The following is a 21024-nucleotide window of genomic DNA, read 5'->3' on the forward strand; positions in this document are numbered from 1 at the left end:
CAGTTAGATTAAAAGAAAATAAATGATTTATGTACTCCTCGTGAGTGTCAGGGGTTCTTCTTCCCCAAGGAAGTTACTCTCAACCATTCTGGCTTCTACTCCTGTCTTTTTTAGTAAATACTTCCATAAAATGGAAAGGGATTTCTTCAACTCCATTCTTCATTTGAACTTCTGTTAAAGCCAAGTCTTCTTATTGGAGATTTGCCTTTTTCTCTTGTTGTTTTTTTTTCTGAACACTGTAAATTCACTTTTAATAGAAGATAGCCATTTTAAAATTAAAGCATAAAGTCCATTTTCAAGCTTTGTCTAAGCTGTAGAAGGTTCAGAAGTGCATTATTCAGACCCCAAGAACAAGAAAAATCTGGATAATCAACAAAATTATGATTTTTGAACACATTAAAAAGCTGTTGTTACAGACCAACCAACTAACTTGAAATTTAAAGAAAATGATAGGATCTCCATTCAGGTTGGAAAGAAGTATTGAGCTAAAAATTTTACCAAATTACGCAAGCTTGGGTATGAGTAAGTGTGAAAGTATGGTGCGCCTGTGATGAAACAGGGTTGGCCTCCACATGTAGGATCTTCTGCACTGACTCCTCCTAGATGCTTGACGTGATTGAACTATGAAATGATACGATATATGTCTTAACTCCCAATTAATAATAAGATTTTAAAAACCACAGATCCTGGAATGGGGTTTGAACTCACACTAAATTCTAGCTTCAACTTAAGCACAATTCATTCTTACATCATGGCCCTGCTTGATACCCTCAGGAAGGGAACACAGAAGATAAGGGTGCTATAGGAAATGTGGTGTAGAAATTAGATGGTGCCTGGCTATCAGATAAAATAGGGCCTGGGATCTTAAAGGGTTGTCTCTAAATAGACATCTAAGTGAAAGGGCAAGCAAGTCCTCATGGAAGAATCACACCAACACCAGTCACCAAAGGACTGTAAATCACAAAATCCAAAGCCGAAGGAGGAATCAGTATCAGAGCCTAAATTCTGAGAATCCGGTGTGCAGAAGGTCAGGGATGACAGTGGATCATTTGTGGGAACTACATAAGAAATAAGTCTGGTGAATTCCTTCTATCCACAATTGAAGGATGGGAGGAATGTGGCTTTTCAACAGAATGCTTGGGAGAGAGGAGTGTAGAAGATCAAAGGCATAAACCTGACCTGAACAGTTAAGACATTGTCAGTTGACTCCCCCCTCTATAGCATGCTAGACCTGATCTGGTTTTCAATATTTTCTGTATTTTTGTTTTTTTATTCATATTAGGGTGTAACTCAGAGGTTCTGTGTCAGTGGAGGTCACCCTTTTGAAGTTGTGCTTTATGTTTTTCTGTGTTTCGGTATATGAAGCTCAGGATCGATAAACCTATAAAGACAGCAACTGGAAGAAGGGTTTTGGAGTGGGGGTGGGTACAGTGGTGTTGGTGGAGTAAAAGGGAGACAAAGTCAAGGAGTCCAGGAAGAAAAAGAATGCTTGGAAATTGATTTTAGAATTGTACAATTCTGCTTGACGTGATTGAACTATGGAATGATACGATATATGTATGTATTAACTCCCAATTAACAATATATATATTTAAAAATTGGATAACAGCATGCATAATAATGTCAACGAGGTGACGATTTTGATACATGTCTATTACCAATATTATGCCCCACTTTGAAAAGACCCTGGTGCATGCAGCCAGAACAGCTACAGAGAAAAGTCAGCAGTTGCCCCTGTCATCTGGATGGCTTGTCTAGGTGCCCAGTCCAAGATGGACTTCCTACTCCCAATGAGCAGGCTACTGTTGACTGAGGCCCAAGACATGAGAGCATCACGCGCTGTGTGCAGGCCCATAAGTGATGGCTGCCAGCAGGCATTAGTGGCTGGGCTAATGAGCACATCTTAGTGGTGCCTTGCCCAGACTCTGAGAGCTGCTTCTCCCGTGGCCCAGTATCCTGGGATGCCTGCATCTCCTTGGCTGCATGCCGCCTGAAGGCAGAGAGGCATTCATTGAATGGGAGACCCCAGGTGAAGGTGAGGAAGGAGAATATGATATATGTATTAACTCTCATTTAGGAATAATTTTAAGTGTACCTCAAACAAATACCAGAGCAGCACAGAAACTAGTGAACCCTAGGAAGCATAGTCAATCAGGTAGTATGTTTTTGTTTCCACTCAGTTCCCAGTCTCATATCCCCTTTCTCACCACATTCCCAGTCTTCATGGCGATGGGAGAAATCTAGAGAATTTTGAAGTCTTAATTATAACAACGCTTCATATATTGAAACTCTGTACTATTGCTACTCTTCTTCACTCCACTTGTAATTCTCACTCTCTCCCTCCTGCCATAACCAGATTTGCCTGTGGAGATACTGTCCTGGAAGGCCAACTGAGCTGCGGTCCCCTCTGAAGAGACCCTTAGGGCACACACCCTCCATCTGTTGACTCTCCTGAGCAACACATATGTCTCCATATTCTATGTAGACCATGAGATAGGGGAGGATAAAGGCAAGGCCTTAAATCGTTCCTGTACCTGGCACCACATCCCATCCCAGGGTCGACCACAGTGCCCTGCTCGCAGGCTGGATGATCAGAAAAGGTGCCCTGGCTTTGGAAAGCTTGAAATATCAGGATGAGCAAATGATTGGCATCTACTCTCAGTTAGCCCACGGGAAATGAGACAGTTTTATAATGTATTCTGCTCAGCATCCATGTAGTTAATATTGTTTTGTAAGTGTTTATAGTTTCAATATATAAAGCTTATTTATAATTAAGACTTCAAACCTCTACAGATTTTGTCTGTCGCCAAGAAGATTGGGAAAAAATAAAAAACCAATTCTGCAAATAAAAATGTGCGTCTGCTGGAATTTGGGAAATTTGTGGATTCTGATTGTTTAAAGAAAACTTCAAAGCAGAAGGGACCTGAGCGGTACGTAATTCAGAGTTCATTTGATTACAGGGGAGACACACAATTCCCTGTATATTTGGCAGCAAAAGCCTGCACTGTCAATTAGAGAAATAAACATGAATCTGGAGTTTGGATTCATACCTTACTATCTGATTTGAAGCTTGAATTATTTACTGTTGGGATTTATCTGAGATTAGATCCCTCTGCTTAAACATGAAATCAAGCTTAACAGGAGGAGAGATTGAAAATAAACAGTGTTCTGGCAAATGGTGTTTGTAATATTCTCATTAGAAAGGAAATCTAGCAGAACTTTTTATTGCAGACATTGATGGCTCTATACATTTTTATGAGACATGCAGTAGACTCAGGGCTTTAAATTGGTTCATGCTAGTTTGACCCCCTTGCTAAGAAGCTGAATTTCCACTCTTGACCTACCAAACTCCCTGGCATCGATTTTGACTCATAGGACAGGGTAGAATTGTCCCCTGTGGATTTCTGAGGTTTTAAAACTTTATAGGAGTAGAAACGCTCCTTTTTCTTTGATGGAGCAGGTGGTGGGTTAGAACTGCTGAACTTGTGGTTACTACCCAAATCTGTAATCTGTTATGCCACCCTAACCTACATCTACCCCGAAGAATTGCCCGGGAATTTATAGAATCACCTGAGAAGCTGTGCACAGAAGAACTTCCTGGGGAGCTGTGAGAACCAGGAAAGACTTGGCTCCAGTCTCATCTGGGCTCCTGACTTGTTCAAGACCTTCGGATCAGTGGGCTTTGGCTCCCACACAGAAAGAGAATGGACATTATGTTTGTATTTTCTCTCTGTGACCCTTGGGCAAATATTCCCATACTGTTTTGTTATTACTCATCATTTAGTTTATTATGACTGCGCTTGTCAGTTTTTACGACCCACTAACAACTTACAAAGACAGTCTGTCATGAGGTCCACATTGTGAACATCGCTGTGGCATCTTCTCTTTCAGAGATGCATTAACTTTCCCATCATTGCAAATAGTCAATGTTAAAGTCCAACTGGAAATTCAATCTCCTCTCAAATCCTCAGGTGCATTTGTTACTATGGAGAAAGCCGCATGGAGAACATTTGCTTAAAGCCACAGTTCTTAGTTTAACTTCCTCCTTCCTCCCCTTCACCTGGGGTCTCCCATTCAATGAATGCCTCTCTGCCTTCAGGCGGCATGCAGCCAAGGAGATGCAGGCATCCCAGGATACTTGGCCACGGGAGAAGCAGCTCTCAGAGTCTGGGCAAGGCACCACTAAGATGTGCTCATTAGCCCAGCCACTAATGCCTGCTGGCAGCCATCACTTATGGGCCTGCACACAGCGCGTGATGCTCTCATGTCTTGGGCCTCAGTCAACAGTAGCCTGCTCATTGGGAGTAGGAAGTCCATCTTGGACTGGGCACCTAGACAAGCCATCCAGATGACAGGGGCAACTGCTGACTTTTCTCTGTAGCTGTTCTGGCTGCATGCACCAGGGTCTTTTCAAAGTGGGGCATAATATTGGTAATAGACGTGTACCAAAATAGTCACTTTGTTGACATTCTTCACATGTTCAATCAAATGACATTTTTTGTGTTCGTCATGTTGTGCCACCATCCCCATGATCTGTTTCCATGGATTTTTTTTCCCTTTGGGCAATATGCAGTGCTATATGCTTGCAGAATACTGTTGTTGTTGTTTTCCATTAAATGCAACATTATTTGTACCATTAGCAAGGTACCAAGTACCTTGTGTGTTTTCAGTGTCTGCAGTTTATATGAACCTTAAAAAAAAAGCAGGCAGCCTCTCTATGAACCCCAGCTACTCCAAATAAAGATGATGGTTCTGGCAAGTAACACACAATAAAGGCGTGCACTTAATGAGTGAGAGGTTCCCAGGTGACGCCAATAGTGTCGACATCATGGACTCAACAGAACGGGTTGGGCTTGGTAAAAAGTGGTAGACCCTAGATGAACCTACCAAGAGTGTTTACACCCGCTCCACGAGGCTCCCCACTGAAAAGTCAATCATTTTTTTTTGTTTGTTGAAATACTTTTATTGGGGGCTCTTACATCTCTTATCACAATCCATACATTGATCCAGGGTGTCAAGCACATTTGCACATATGCCGCCATCATCATTTTATAAACATCCTCTTCCCATTTGAGCCCCTGATATCAGCTCGCCATTTCTTCCCTCTCCATCCCCCGCCTGCCCTCCCTCACAAACCCTTGACAAATTATAGATTATTTTTCCATATGTTAAGGGTTTTTTTAGTCATTTTATTGGGGGCTCATACAACTCTTATCACAATCTATGTATACATTAATAGTGTAAAGCACATTTGTGCATTCGTTGCCCTCAACATTCTCAAAACATTTGCTGTCCACTTAAGCCCTTGGCATCAGCTCATTTTCCCCCTCCCTCGCCGCTCCTCCCTCCCTCATGAAACCTTGATAATTTATAACTTATTATTTTGTCATATCTTACACTGCCTGACATCTCCCTTCACCCTGAAAAGTCCATCTTACAGAACAGATAAACTCACACATGGCTGCACTCCTTAAGGAAGTCAGTGCCTTCGACATTGCTGTGTTTTCTAGTATGTGGCATGTAGTAGCGCACACGTACTGCTTCTTGTGGGTTGTGATGATGTAATAGCCTCTCTCATAATAAAGATTTCTTGTAGGATTCCTTTCAACAAAACAGTCCCCACTCACACTTCAAGTGGAATCTAGTTTGCCAGAACAGTGCATTGTCTTCAGGAACGCACGTCGTGTAGCAAGAGGTACACTTAGCACCTTTGACTGCCTGAGTCCATTCTTTGAATGGAGTCGTCACCTAGATCACAGTTCTGTCCTGAAACCCTGCTCCACACCAGGAGCTTATACCTTGGAGCCTGTCAGCAGCAATCTTCCATGCGATGCTGAAATCTTCACCCACATCCTCAGTTCAGGTGCTCTCCTTAAGGAGCGACGGGTTGAGTGGGTCTGGGCATGGCATTCAGGTTGACCTGAGGTTGACTCGTGGACAGGTTATGGCATTGGTCTGAGCTCCTGTTAAAATGGGAAGAGAAATCCGGAGCTTTCCTGGCTCCAGTGAAGATTAACTTTGATGACATGACTGAAAAACAATAAGCACTGTTATTCTATACAAGGGGCCTCAGGGACATTGCTGAATTTTCTTCTCTCTGAACACCGTCTGCTTCTTCTCCCAGCTGAGACCAGCAGTTCTCTGATGTGGGAACCTGCCTGGTTCCATAGGAAGAGGAGCAACCTCTGGTCTGGATCTCAGCATGCTCACTTGTTTATTGATCTGACTGTTGTTCCCACGCTCACCTTGCACTGGACCCTTTGTCTTCATTACTTGTCTTGCTTTTTGTTGCTTCCCTTCCAGGGCCTTTCTTGCCTTAGCCTAACCCTTACCCTTTCCTGGGCGCAATGATAGGAACTTACTCCCTCCTCACCTCACACAGCTTGCACTGGCTGTGTCTTCCTCTTGTGCTTGTCCTCTGATGTCAAGAGCAATATGCCTATGGCTTCCCAAACGCCCAGAGTCGTCAGCCCGAGGTAAAGGCTGTCTGCTGCCACTCAGCTCTCATCTCAACCAGTCACCCCTTGGGCATGAGAGCACAGTTCATATTCCTCCCTTGACTTCCTTCACTTTTAGGCAACCTTTCCCCAACAATCCTTGGGAAGATTATGAATTAAACTGCTCACTATAATGTGATGAGAATTGTGTTTTTGTTTTGTTTTGTTTTTCCCAGGGCTGAAGAATCTTTTTTGTCTGTTTGTTTGGTTGTATTGTTTCCTTCCTTGTTTTCTCTAAAGTTTAGGGTGCACTGCCATGTGTGATAAACACCGACTAGATGCTGGGCATCTTGGCAGTCACAGAGTCAGGGTGCCTAGTTAAGCCATGCACAGGCTCTACCCCCAGGTCCTTGGGTCTAGTGAGGGAGCCAGATGTTCCATAAGAATTTGGGAACGTGCTTGGAATAATCCTATACATTACAGTAGAAATCTGTGCTATTTGAAGAATGAGAGAAAGGAATTATAAGAAAGGAGGACCCTCTTCTCCATGCATAATTCAGGAAAGGGCTGCACTAGGAGCCTACCCAGTGGACTTCAACCTTAACTAAACTGTACAACCCACTACACAACTTTGGAAAACCGTAGTCCTGCATCAGCCTTGCCATTGGGTCATAGCTCCTGTCCAGCTCCTCTGCTGCAGCAAGTGGCTAGCTACTTGCTGGTCTGTCAGCTAGTGCTCTGTACTTTTAATGGGGACAGTACCTTTACTTTTTAGAGAAACAGCATGTTTGGAGAAGGATCATTTTGGAAGTGCATCCTTTACAAACAAAACATGGCTTCCCATCTCCCACTTCAAGGTAGGAAATGGAAATGTCCACATGAACCAAGCGGGATGAAGAAACTGGTAGGTGTGGTTTTGTGGGGTGAGGAGAATGAGACGTTTCCTGGTATGGTGACCTGTACCCTGTGAAATAGAAGCCGTGTGTCAGCATTCATTATCTACATCAAAGTAGGTTTGGAGTAGACCCTGGCGGTCTGGGAAAAAATGAATTAGGCTGATCTTGGACATACTAGAATATCTTGTTATCTAATGCCTCCACCATGTCGCTGGAATCTGTTCGTCCCATTACAATGGGAACGAGAGATCGTCATGCCTTGGGGAAAGAATGGGGATCAGTACCTGTATGAGCTGGGGATTCCTTTTGTGCATTGAAATATGCTTCACACATCATAAAAGGCATGCAAGCACGTGCATGAACACCAAACCACCAAGAGTTTCATTGGTATTGAATCAAAATACAAGTTGAGAAGAACTTGGTATCTTTTTGATGTTGAATCTTTTATTCTACACTGATACACTTTCAATGTAATTGCATCGCCTTTAATCCCTGTCAATAGTATACTTTTTTCCCAAAGCATTTCTACACATATTGTGCTAGATTTAATCTCAAATTTCAAAAAAATTATTTCATGGCATTACAAATAGTATCTGAAACAATAACTTTTTAAGTTATCTTTAAAAAGGTATATGGGAATCAAATTAAGCCTTGGGTAGTGATTTTTAAAATAGCAGCAGAAATTTTCTCACCAAGGTTAGATGAATCTTTCTAAAAATACTGCTACCCACAAAGCACATTTTGGAACCCTCGATCTCTTTGCAGCTAGATTTGGACTGGGTAGTGTTTCGTTCTGTTGCACTTAAGGTTGCTATGAATCGGAACAATTCTATGGAATGGGACAGAGATTGGGCGTGAACAATTTTAGCTTATATTTTGTATTTTTTCCTTTTCCAGGGTTGTGGTGCCTTTGCTACGGCTCTCAGGGCAACATTATCTTTGGAGAAGGAATTGATGCGTGTTCTTTGTCTATTGTTTTTGGAAATTTATGCAAAGGATTGGTATTAATCCTTCATTAAACATATAGAATTCACTAGTGAAGCCATCTGAGTCTGGCATTTTCTTTCTGGGATTGGTTTTAACTACCAGTTCAAGTTCATGAATGAATAAAGGTCTAGTTAGGTTATCTATTTCTTCTTGAGTGAATGAGTTTTGGTAGGTTGTGTTTCATACGGAAGTTGTCCATTTCATCTAAGTTGTCATATTTGTTAGCACATGTTGTCATAATATTTTGTTATCCTTTTGATAGCTGTAGGAGCCCTGATGCCATAGTGGGTTACTCAATGGGCTACTAGCCCCAAGATCAGCAGTTTGCAACCACCAACTGCTCCATGGGAGAAAGGTGAGGCTTTCTACATAAAGAGTCACCAAAACAAGGGTCGCTGTGAATCATAGTCAACTTGAGGGCAGCGAGAGCGGGAGGGAGTTTAATGTCTGTGGAATGTATAGTGATGCCACCTCCTCATTCCGGACATTATTTGTACCTTTTCCCATTTTTGTCCTCATCAGTCTGGCCAGAGGTTTGTTCATTTTCTTGTTCTCCTCTGACAAGATGTTCATAAAAAAGAATGTCACCAGTGTCCTTCTTGTGAAGAAGAATTTTCCAGGAGAAGAAAGGGGGCTTTACTTTGTTGTTACTAGATTTTTGTTTGTTTGTTGTTGTTGTTTTTGGTATGTTTTTCTATACATGAAATCAAGAATCAGTCAATCTATATAGACTTTAAATGGATGAATGGTTTCCTGGGGGCATGGCAAGTGAGGTTGGGGGTTAGTGAGGGGCTAAGAACAATGAGTACAAGAGAGAAGGAAATGTTCTAAAATTGGTTGTTGTAATGATTGGACAACTCTTATTGATATTATTTAACTAATGAATTGTATGACATGTGGATTAGGTGACAATAAAATTGGGCTAAAAACAAAAAAAGAAAGAATGGTCAGATGAAGACAGAGCCAGCAGTCAAATAAAGGAAGAGAAGTATCTGGTGCTCCTGTTCAGAAGACCTTTGCAAATAAGGCACACATGCCTAGCCCCACCCTGGGAATACAAGGCAGTCCTAAGCTGTAGATGTCTGCATGGAGCACCCAATTTCCACATCCCCTGCCTTAGCTGGGCAAATGCATATTGGTACTATGCCACTGTAGGCATAGATGAACATGACCCCAACCTATTCAAGAAGTCACGGAAACCTGAAGGGCATGATTCCAGACTGGACAACAGAAAACGGAGGGGAGCTGCATGGCTTGAAGGGAAAAGGAGGTAGTGTGGATCATTCCTTGGTGGTAGCCAACGTCATCAAGGTGCTCAAGAGAAATTTGTCAGAGGAAAACGGGGTGATTTATCTCCCCACTGAGGCTTGACTAGACCACCATATTGCCTTACAGGGACTTGGGGAGACTAGCAAATACTAGTTAATGGTGAAGGATAGTAGAGAACAAATGGACCACTGAAAGAGGTTCAATTCTTGGAAGAAACATGCTCTTCCTTCCAGATACACCTCCAGAAAAGAGCGTGGTAGGTAAGGAAGGTTGGTAGGTTAGATTGCAAAGCACTTTAAGATAATAGTCAATGGCCTCTTTATCCAACCAGACTTGCTTTCGTCCCTTCCTCCCAGAAGTGACAGAGTATGCATCCTCCCCAGGCTGGTGGCTTCAAACCATTGACTGTTTGGCCAGCAATCCAGTATTCAACTAGGTGTCCCTCAAAAGAGGAATAAACATGAAAGACTTGATGCGGACCTTATGATTGCTTGTAGGACGCTTCCTGTCTCCACCAAAACTTAAATATGGCTATAATACATTGGAGGGATTTTAGATTAGACATTTAAATATCAGGTAATAATGAAAGGTTGGAGATTGCAGAATGAACCACTGAATGGGGTAAACATGAGGAATGACTTGAAGAAAAAAGCCTATTTTTATTTCATTTACCCTCAATCAAACCTGGGAGGCAGACACAGTAGCAAGAAGTCAGTTTGGGACAACTCTTTAGGGAATATTGAAAAATATAGCCCTCTTTCACTAACCAGACCATCTCCCCTACCCCGTCCACCACAGAGGTCTCAGGTTGTGCTTTGTGATGGCTAAGACTCAACTTGGCCTGCATATCCTCTCTCCCCCTCCCTCACAGAGATGACTGGGTATCCTTTGTGATGTCGCTAGGACCCCCAGGCCACCATTGCCTAGGCAGAACTTTGCTGACCAATCAGAGTTGATGGGTGTGGCCCTCATTGTCTGAGGGGTATCTATAGGGGCGTCAGGAGGCCTGGAGTAGACAACTCTGGACAGCAGTGACACACGATGGCCAGGAGAGCTCAAGCTCCACGTACACCTAGGGGACAAGAGACCTGTCCGTCCACAGGGAGAAAGAGGACTCCCAAGTGCAGAGGCGGTGGAAAGGTGAGCAGACCCTACCCAAGCTCCCCCTCTCCTTCTACATTGATCCCTCCCCTCGGACGTCTTCCTTGTCCTTACCAGGCACTACCGAGCCCCTCTCCCGCCCCCAGGCCAAACCTCTTCTCACAAAGCGCCCCTTCCCACCCACCCCCAGGATCCCCTTCCACTGAGCCAATGCCCTGTGCTCACTCTGCTGTCTTTCCCGGTGCAGAAGGCAGGGAGGAAGAGATCCCATCTAAAGAATGTAAGAATCAAAGCCCCTCCAAAGGCCTCGGCCCACCCTAGGATGCCTCAGCCATCTGGAGAGTCTCAGCTTTGCCAGAGTCTCCATGACACAGTTGACCTAGTTGGTTCAGGCAAGGGCAAGGAGATACCAGAAGAGGTCAACTCAATCTAAACCCAGAGGTGCCCATTGCTTCCGAGGAAGAAGTCAACTTTCTGTCTAATGTGAAGACATCAGAAGCTGACACCAACAGGGTCCCCATGGCTGAGGATTCCAATAAACAACAACTTGTGTGAAGATGTGTGTGTGTGTGTGTGTGTGTGTTTTGATGGTGGGGAGGGAGGTGGTGGGGAGGGAGGCAGGGGAGGAGGCAGGAAGAGAAGGAAAGAAGCTGGTGTGTGAAGAGGGAGGGAAGAAAGGGTTGGGGGTGAGGAGGGTGGGGGTGGCAACCTGTAGGTCCTCCGTCATCCAGACTCGAGATAAGGACTGGGAGAGGACTTAGCATGGAAAACAAATTTCATCATTAATGCTCTAACCAACTAGCAGATTTGGTGCATCTGTATATGTGTTACTTGGTTTTTATGGGGAGGTTATGAAATTTATATAATATTTTATATGCTTATATATTATATTATGTAATTTATTAACCTTTGACAGGTTTATATACACCTTTAGATATATTTAACTCACCTTCATACATCAGACTTTAAATTCTATTCTGTTCTAAAAAATAATCCTATTGCCCACTTGATGTAAATTGGGTGTGGCTCCACCTTGTCTGTGGTTGTCACATTCTCGTAAGGGCATCAGGAGACCTAGAGGTCTACCCTGGATAGCTGCAATTTAAAAAATGAATGCCTTTTTTGACAGTGGTACAGACCTAAGAGAGAGGTTCCCCAAAAAAGCCGGAAGCTTTTTTCAAAGTTATGTGTTTAAAATTTTTTTTAACAAAATAACTTTATCACCTTCAAAACATTCTCCATTACACTGAATGCATTTGTCAAATCTGCAATTCCATTCTTGGAAACATTTTTCATACTCATCTGTTTGAATGACTGACAGCACCTCCTTCATTTTTTCTTGACCCCTTCTACTTTGTCAAATGGCTGTCCTTTCATGTCCTTGTCCCTCTTCATTTGTGGAAACAAAAAGAAGTCGCACAGAGCAAAGTCAGGTGCATGGGGCAAGAGAGCCATGCTGCTTTTGCCCCACACTGGTGCAGTGAGATGGCTGTGTGAGCTGGTGCATTGTCATGGTGGCAAAACCAGTCCCCTGGCTTCCACAAATCAGGCCTTTTTTGTCACTCACTGTTACACTATCTTTTAACAACCTCTACATAGAAAGTTTGATTAACAGTCTGACCTAGTGGAACGAACTTCAAAAGCACTACCAGTGGACATTTTCGTTTGTTCTGGAAGTTGAAGGACATCCAGAACTAGGTTTGTCATCAATTGACATTTCACCTATATTGAAATGAGACAACCACTCATGCACTTGCGTTTTTCCCATAATGCTATCCTTGTAATCTGTGGTCAACATCATAACAGTTTCATCGACGCTTTTCCTGAGCAGGAAACAAAATTTTACAGCTGCACGCTGTTCGCTTAACTCAGCCATCACACCAAAAAAATGAGGTTTGAGTGAAACTGCTTTTACAAAAAAATTCACTTTATCAGAGAGAACTTTCCCAGGCAACACCACTGGGTGCACTAACTCAGAGCGAGTTGCTTTTCTGGCTTAGCAGGAAAAATGCACACCACGAAAGCACTGCTCTGCTCAGTGCAATTCTGTATTTTTTTTGGGGGGTGGCATTATCCCTTCATAGATGGAGGCTGTGTTAAGTAACAATAGTTTCATATTTTGATTTTTTTGTTAATAAGGTTTCTATGGTTTTTAAAAGACACTTTATTTTATTGGGGCTTTTATCACAATCCATACATATATCCACTTTGTCAAACACATCTGTACATAAGTTGTCATCATCTTTTTCAAAACATTTTCTTTCTACTTGTGCCTCTGGCATCAGCTCCTCAATTTCCCCTCCCTCTCCCACCCTCCCTCCCCTCCCCATGTCTCTTTGATAATTTATAAATCCTTCTTTTTTTTCATGTCTTATACCGACCGCTGTCTCATCTCACCCACTTTTCTGCTGTCCATTCCCCTGGGAGGAGGGCCATATGTTGATTATTGTGATCGGTTTCCCCTTATTCTCACCCCCCCTTACCCTCCTAGTATTGCTGCTCTTCTTATTGGTCCTGAGGGGTTTATCTGTTCTGGATTCCCTGTGTTGCGAGCTCTTATCTGTACCAGCATACATGTTCTGGTCTAGCCAGATTTGTAAGATAGAATTGGGGTCATGGTAGTTGGTGGGGGAAAACATTAAAGAACTAGAGGACGGTCGTGTGTTTTGTCAGTGCTACACTGCACCCTGCCTGGCTCTTCTCTTCCTTGTGGCCATTCTGACGGGGGGTGTCCAATTGACTACTGATGGACTTTGGGTCGCCACTCTGCCCTCCCTCTCATTCCCATTGATATGATTTTTGTTTGTTTGTTTAGTTTTGAGTCTTTAATGCCTGATACCTGATCCCATCGAGGCCTCATGATCACACAGGCTGGTGTGTTTCTTTCATATGGTCTGTAGATTTTTTAACAATACTTTTTTAAATTTACCCTCATATATAATTGCATGAAATTATACCTACTCCTTATATGGTGATTCACTGTGATGCTTACTAGGCTATTATTTATAATCCTACTATTTATATTCTACCAGAATAATGACAATACCAATAATTTTCAGAAAGCGTTACTCGCCCAGTAGCATAGTTCCGTGTGCTTGCTGATACCTTGCTGATAAAACTCATCTAGGTATCATACGACAGTAGCTGTAAATGAACATGACCCCCACATGTGAAAGAAGGCATGTGGCAGTTACATAATCAGGTGTACTTTGAGAAGATTATGAGTGAAGGGGTGGAATCTGGCCTGTCAATCAAGATAGAACTAATGAGGCCTCTGTGTGGGCATGGCTTTCTCCTGATGTTTCTGGGAAATCTCTTTTTTCCTGCTTGGAGGCAGGAGATAGGCTCTCTGTCGGCTCACTCCTTCGGAGACATTGAACCAAGCGAGTGCCCTGAGCTGGAGAAGTCACATGGACCTACCTTTATAGGGCCAGACCTCTGAAGCCAGAGAAGCCATGTAGAGACCCCTGCCAGTACTGAGATTCTTACAACACCACTGGATCCAAAGACCTTATACCCACTAGTCTGTGATCGTCCTGCATTTGGTGTCATTGCATGTGTTTCATGAGTCTGAAGAGGACTTTATAGATCGGTGTCAGACATATGGGCTGATCTTGGACTTATGAGCTTAGACTGGACTGGGTTGGGATGCTTTATAAAAACACTCTCTTATACACATGTGTCTCTATGAACTTGTTTCTCTAGTCCGGCCTAACACAAGGCATAAGACATCTAGTGAAGCACGTTTGTTCAAAGAAGTCATGGCAGTTTGAAGGCGTGGTTCCAGACTGGACGGCAGAAAATGGAGGGGAGCTGTGTGACTGTCGGGAAAAGGACGCGGATGGAAGGTTCCCTGGTGGAAGCCAAGAAGTGAAAGGTCATCGAGGTGTTCAGGAAATTTGTCACAGGAAATGAGGACGATTCACTTCCCCATTGAGAGTTAAAAATGCCACCAAAACACCTCGCAAGGACTTAGGGCTGCATTGCAAGTACTAGGGAATGGTGAAGAGCGGGAGGACAAAATGAGCAGAACAAGCCACTGAAAGGCGGTGGACATGAAGAATGAATGGAAGGAAACAGCATCCTCCAGTCTCTCATGCCATCATAATGGAATATGAAGAGGCAGGCACGGTGACAAGAGGTCAATGTGGAACGCTCTTTAGAAGCCTTGGTGGTGTAGCAGTTATGCGTTGGACTGCGATCCGTGTGGTTGGCAGTTTGAAACCACCAGAAGCTTTGTAGGATAAAGATTGGCCTTTCTACTCCACTCAATTTACAATCTCATAAAGCCACAGGGAGTCACTCTCAGTCCACATTAACTCAATGGCAGTGTGTTTTGGCCTAAGGGAGTCCTAAAGATACACACCCCTCCTTTCCCCAGCCAGATCATCTGCCCTCCTCCAGCCAGCAAGTCTGCTGTGATGCAGTCTGTGGACCTAGGACTGAGAAAGACTTGACAAGGAAGACAGACTTCATCATGAGGCCTTTATGACAGTCAAGGAGGGACAGGGCTTGAGGTTTCTACATGGAGTGGGAGGGGGGCATATGGGACCAGGGATGTTGGGTGTGGGGTATCCCCTAAAAAGGAAAAGTGTTTCCAAGTAATTGTATTCAGGACTCAGTTTACTTAGTGGTGTTTATGGTCCCCATCCTGTGCTGGACTCAACCAAAGGGCCTAAAAGGACCAGGAATCACATGACACTGGAAGGCATCCTCCAAGAATGAGATGGTGGTGTGTGGGGGCCACAATCACTGAGCAGGACACTCTCCTGATGAGAAAGTGGGACAACTCAAGGGACTGGTGCCATACCAAGAGTGGGCCAGTGGGTGTGGCTGGCCCCCAGGCAGGCAACAGAGGAAAGATTGTCTACACAGAGTTGATTCCAGAGAAAAACCAAATAAAAGCTAATGAAGGTTATTAATAACACTTCTAAACACCAATATTTTAATGTAATATCAGCAATTAGTCTCCATATATAAATATACAATTTCAAAATAATATATAACGATTAATGTTAGACTGTGTAATATATAATAATATAACACAATGGTATTAATATAACAAACATTAACATTATAATTATGAAATTATAATTATATCAGAGGCATACATAAATATATTGATATATAACAATATGTTAATACATTAATATATACATCATACATTATAAGTTATGCATTATACAGTATAATATTTTATAATGTACTGTAATACATAATGTATATAATATATGACATTTGTCAATATAATATAATGTTATTTAAATACAATATTTAAATCTATAAAATATGTATAACTATATATACAGGAAGGAAAGTATTCATTCTTTCCAAAGTTGTCATTTCCTCCTAGAAGTATAATTTTTCAAATACATTTATTGACACACACATGATTGGGATACAATAGACATGTATCCTACCACTTGTCCGTCAGTTTGTCTTATTGCGATGGCTTGTGCGTCTCTGGGATGCTGGAAGCTAGGTCACTGATTTCAGATGCCAGCAGGGTCACCCAAAGTGGACAGGTTTCAGTGGAGTGTACAGACTTAGAATCGAGTATGAAGAAGGAATTGCCTGACCGCTTCGGAGGAAGTAGCCACTGCACGCTTTATGCATCACAAGGAAGCATTGTCAGATTCCGAAGGCCTAGTAAATGGAAGCAAAACATTGTCGAAGACATTCAAAGTCTGACTGAGGAAGAGCTGTTGTCTCAGCATCGAATCAACCATGGTGACCTGAAAGGAGTACAGCCTATGGGAGCACAGCCTTCTAAATCTTCATTTGCTGACTTCACTGCACAACGTAAGAAAATGCAGCTTCTGCTCAGAACTTGGAATGTGTGAAGTATGAAGCTAGGAAAGTTGGAAGTAAAAAATGAAGTGGAATGCATACAGATCCATATCCTTAGTGAGCTGAAATGGACTGGTATTGAACATTTTGAATCAGAAAATCATGTGATTTACTATGCCAGGGATGGCATAATCAAGAGGAATCACATTACGTTCATTGTGAAAAAAAAAAGACATTTCAAAATCTGTTTTGAAGTAAAATACTGTCGATGACAGGACACCACCTATCCATCTTCAAAGAAATCCAATCAGTACAACTATTATTCAAACTTATTCACCACCTACTAAAGCTAGTGATGAAGAAATTGAAGAATTCTACCAATGTCTTCAGTCTGAAATTGATGGAATATGACTTGATGATTATTGGTGATTTGAATGCAAAAGTTGGAAACAAAGAGGAAGGAATGGTAGCTGGAAAATATGGTCTTGGTGATAGAAACAAGGCTGGAGATTGCCTTACAGAATTTTACAAGACCATCAACTTGTTCATACCAAATGCCCAGGAATCAATTTGACTACATCTGTGGAAGAGATGTTGTAGAAACTCAATATCAGTAGCTGAAATGAGGCCATGGGCTCACTGTGCAACATACAAGTAACATTCATCGCTCATATGTAAGTTGAGGTTGAAGCTGAAGAAGATTTTAAACAAGCTCCAAAGAGCCCGTTTGTGCCAGGGACATCCATTCTCCCAAGATTGAGCTTTGACCACCGAGGCACAGATGCCTTTGGCCATTTGCTACTCTGTCCATGTGGCATTTAAAAATTTTTGACAGATTTTTTTGGCCTCTAATTCACATATACAATTCAATAGTTCAATCATATCAACAAGAGTTGTATAATCATCATCACAATAAATTGTAGAATGATTTTTTCTTTCTTGTACTCATTTTTAGCTCCCCATTTTTTCTCTAATTTCTCTGCCGTGCCCATAGTAAACAATTAATCCAGTTAATGTCTCTATAGATTTGTCGATTCTGAATTTCATATACAGAAGAGCTTTTTTAAAAAAAACTCAACAGTAACAATGAAAAACAGAAAAACCTCAGTTAAAAGAAAGCAAAAAGTATGAAAAACTAGAACAAATTTAAAATAAGTCCAAAGGGGGATCAAATGATAATGCATTTGAACCTAACTATATATGTCATAATTGACTTTACCATGCTGTCTGTCTGACAACAAGGCCATTCCCATCTCTCAACTAAGGGTCCCAAGGGCATTCAGCAGTGGCTAAATCCAGGAATGGACCCTGCAAATGGATTTGGGGCTTCCACTGTCATCCACAACCTTCTGCAAAACAGGTGTTCACAATTTAAGCTTTGATACCTTTACCTCCTTTGCATTTGGATTTTATTATTTATAACCTTTGGATCGCACAGGCTGGTGGGCACCTTCCATGTGGACTTAGTTGACTCTTCACTTAGATGGTTGTTTGTTTGAAGACAAACTTCTAAGATCCCCGGACGTCATTCTTTCTGTGCCAGGCGTCATTTAGTTTCTTCACATTTTGATAAGGGACCCACATCTTCAGAGATCTCTTCACGAGGGCTAGCATCCAGCAGGCCTTGTTCAAAGAACTAATTTTTCTTATATTAAGGCTAGAATTAAGTGCAAAGATGACCAGATTTTCACACTGGTAAGGGACACCATTGATAAAACTCATATCCTGGCGAAATAGCCACGTGGCAGCCGAAAACCGTATACCCTAGCTTGTCGTGCATTCTTTCCAAAAATCGGGGCTTTTTAAAAATGCCACGGGATGTAGGGAAAATTGTTAAAAATCAGGACTATCCTGCCAAAAGCGTGATGTCTGGTGAGCAGTTGTCATTTTATGTTAGAGAACATAATCAACTTTTCCCCCTGGGCCTTAAAGTAATTCTGTTGATAGTGTCATTAGCCTATGGTATAGAATTTAAAACCCTGTTGCGAAGAGGACATTATCTAAGTATAGGCTGGCTACAAGAAGCATTATTGACTGGAATAGATTAAACGATTCGGTGAATGAACACTATTTACATAAACAACGAGGGTTGGTTGTATTTGGATTCTTCACAGTGCAATACAGTGCAGTCAGAAAAACACTGGGTTGTGAGTAAAGAGTCGATTTTTAGTTGTGCCTAGGTCCCTGATGTCACCTGGGAATGCCTCCTGTCATCTCATCCACAACTCCCCTTCTGTACAACTATAAACTCACCAAGACACAGTGAATTTCTAATCATTCAGAAAAAATAAATATCCTTATTTTTTGAGTTATTGGTTATTTGGTATGAAAAGGTTCAGGAGCCAAAGATAAAACCAATGCTCGATTTAAGCAAGTAAAGTACCTGTTCAAATGATTTAAATTATCTTTTTTTTAACTTCTTTTTAAGAACTAGCAAGAGAAAAATTCAACTGAGGAGTTTCATTGCTATGGGAAGTAATATTTAGCTATGTTTAGTTAAACAATTAGATAATATGTATCAAGGGTCATAAGACTTATCTTGATTTTATCATACAATTCCTTTAACTATATTCTAAGGAAATCGTTTTTAATACAAAGATGATTATCACATCATAATAGGGAAAATTATAAACAACTTTAATGCCCAATTGTATAGATATGTTTAAATAGATTATGATACCTCTGTACAATATTTATTGTTCAACCATTAAAATTGTGCTAGTGAGCTGTATTTAATAACACAAAGAACCTATTATAATGTAATTTCTAAAAGCCAAATGGTAAATTGTATGCACAACCTGGTCTTGATGACTTAAAAATATATAAATGAAAATAAATGTACCAAGATATTACCAATGATTGCTTCTGCCTGATGGGAATGTGCTTTTGAAACTTGCTCATCAGACTTTTTATTTTTCTGCAATATGCATATATTGCTTTTATAATCATAACAAGAGACAAAAATGATGTATATTCAATTGTACCAAATTTATTTTAATGAAGTACTTGAAAAATAATGGTGAAAAAGGCTGGTTTCTTTCTGATGCATTATTTATAGGGAAAATAATTTCCATCAGTCCCTGTTTTTTAAAAAAGCACAATGTGTACTCTCTCCACAGGTGCCAATATAATACCAAGGTAATACTGGCAAAATCCACAAGAGACCTCTCTGTTGATTAACTGACCCATTGAAATTGCAACACAAAAGGGTCACTTACTCTTCAAAACACACCCAACAAAATATCATTTTGTCCATGTCCTCTAATTTCAGACACTGAGAGTGTAATTTTAATATATATGTCTTTGAAATTTTCAATTTAGTTTGAAGAGGTATTATGTAAATATTTTGAATATTCAATTCAAAGTTCACCATGATGAAATGGCACCTATTTAACAACCATGCTATTCCACAGGAGGACAAAGACAACTTTCATAAGTTTTAATTGGTAGGGACCTTTTTTCACAGAGAGGTTGCCTTCATTTAAATACTCTTTGTATTTATTCAATCCCAGCTGCCTTAAGAGCTCACGAATCAGCTATGGATCATCTGTCCCCATTAGATAGGCACATCTCATGGATGCAGATCCATCTATTTTGAAATGAACAAAGGGGCAAGGGTCCTTTTAGAATTGCTCCATAGGAGATGAGAATGGAAATAAATGCTCAGAGGGCCCTTCATGCACCAATATGTTGCTGATTCATCCACAGTAGGTGCTGTTTGTTTAGTTATCTGGACATATGCGGGCAAATTCAATGAAGCATATTCTCTCCCCAAGTTGTTCCTGTAATCAAAGAGATATATTTCCAAATGATAGTTTGACAGTGACTAGGTAGCAATAATGAACAGAGAAATAGTACAGACAACTGGCTTCTTGAAACTCATCCTCACAAAGGTAGCAACTACCTGTGAAGCGTAATCTGGCTCTGTCCTCAGGTCATCCACACTCTTGTTTGTTAGTTTAGCATTCTTTTGCCCTGAGATTCCTTCCTCCACGTGTCTTCCAGTTCGCCATACTGTGTTGGCTGGTGTGTTGGTGTGATGCTAAGCTATGCATGGGTATTTTAAGTACCAGCACAATCACCTATGGTGGACAGGTTTCAGCGGAGCTTCCAAACTAAAAAGAAGATTTGGTCCACTTTTGAGGAATTAGCTGCTGACAATCTTAGGAATAGCAAGAGAACATTGCCAGATTGTGTTAGAAGACCAACTCCTCAGGTTGGAAGGCGGTCAACATATGACAGGGGGAGAAATCCTCTTCAAAGTAGTTGCTGTTAGATGCCTTCTGGTTGACTCTGACTGACAGTGACCGTATATATACAACAGAACCAAAACACTGTCTGGTCCTGAGCCATCCCTACAATTGATGGTAGGTTTGGAATTATTGCTGCAACCACTGTATCACTCCATCTTGTTGAGAGTCTTCCTCTTTTTGGTTCCTTTACTTCACCAAGTATGAAGTCCTTTTTAGCGGCTTAGTCTCTCCTAATACATAAGATAAAGTCTTTCCATTCTCATTTATATACAGATTTATTTGTTTTTCTTG

This window comes from Tenrec ecaudatus, chromosome X (assembly GCF_050624435.1).
Source record: "Tenrec ecaudatus isolate mTenEca1 chromosome X, mTenEca1.hap1, whole genome shotgun sequence".
In the NCBI taxonomy this organism is placed as follows: Eukaryota; Metazoa; Chordata; class Mammalia; order Afrosoricida; family Tenrecidae; genus Tenrec; species Tenrec ecaudatus.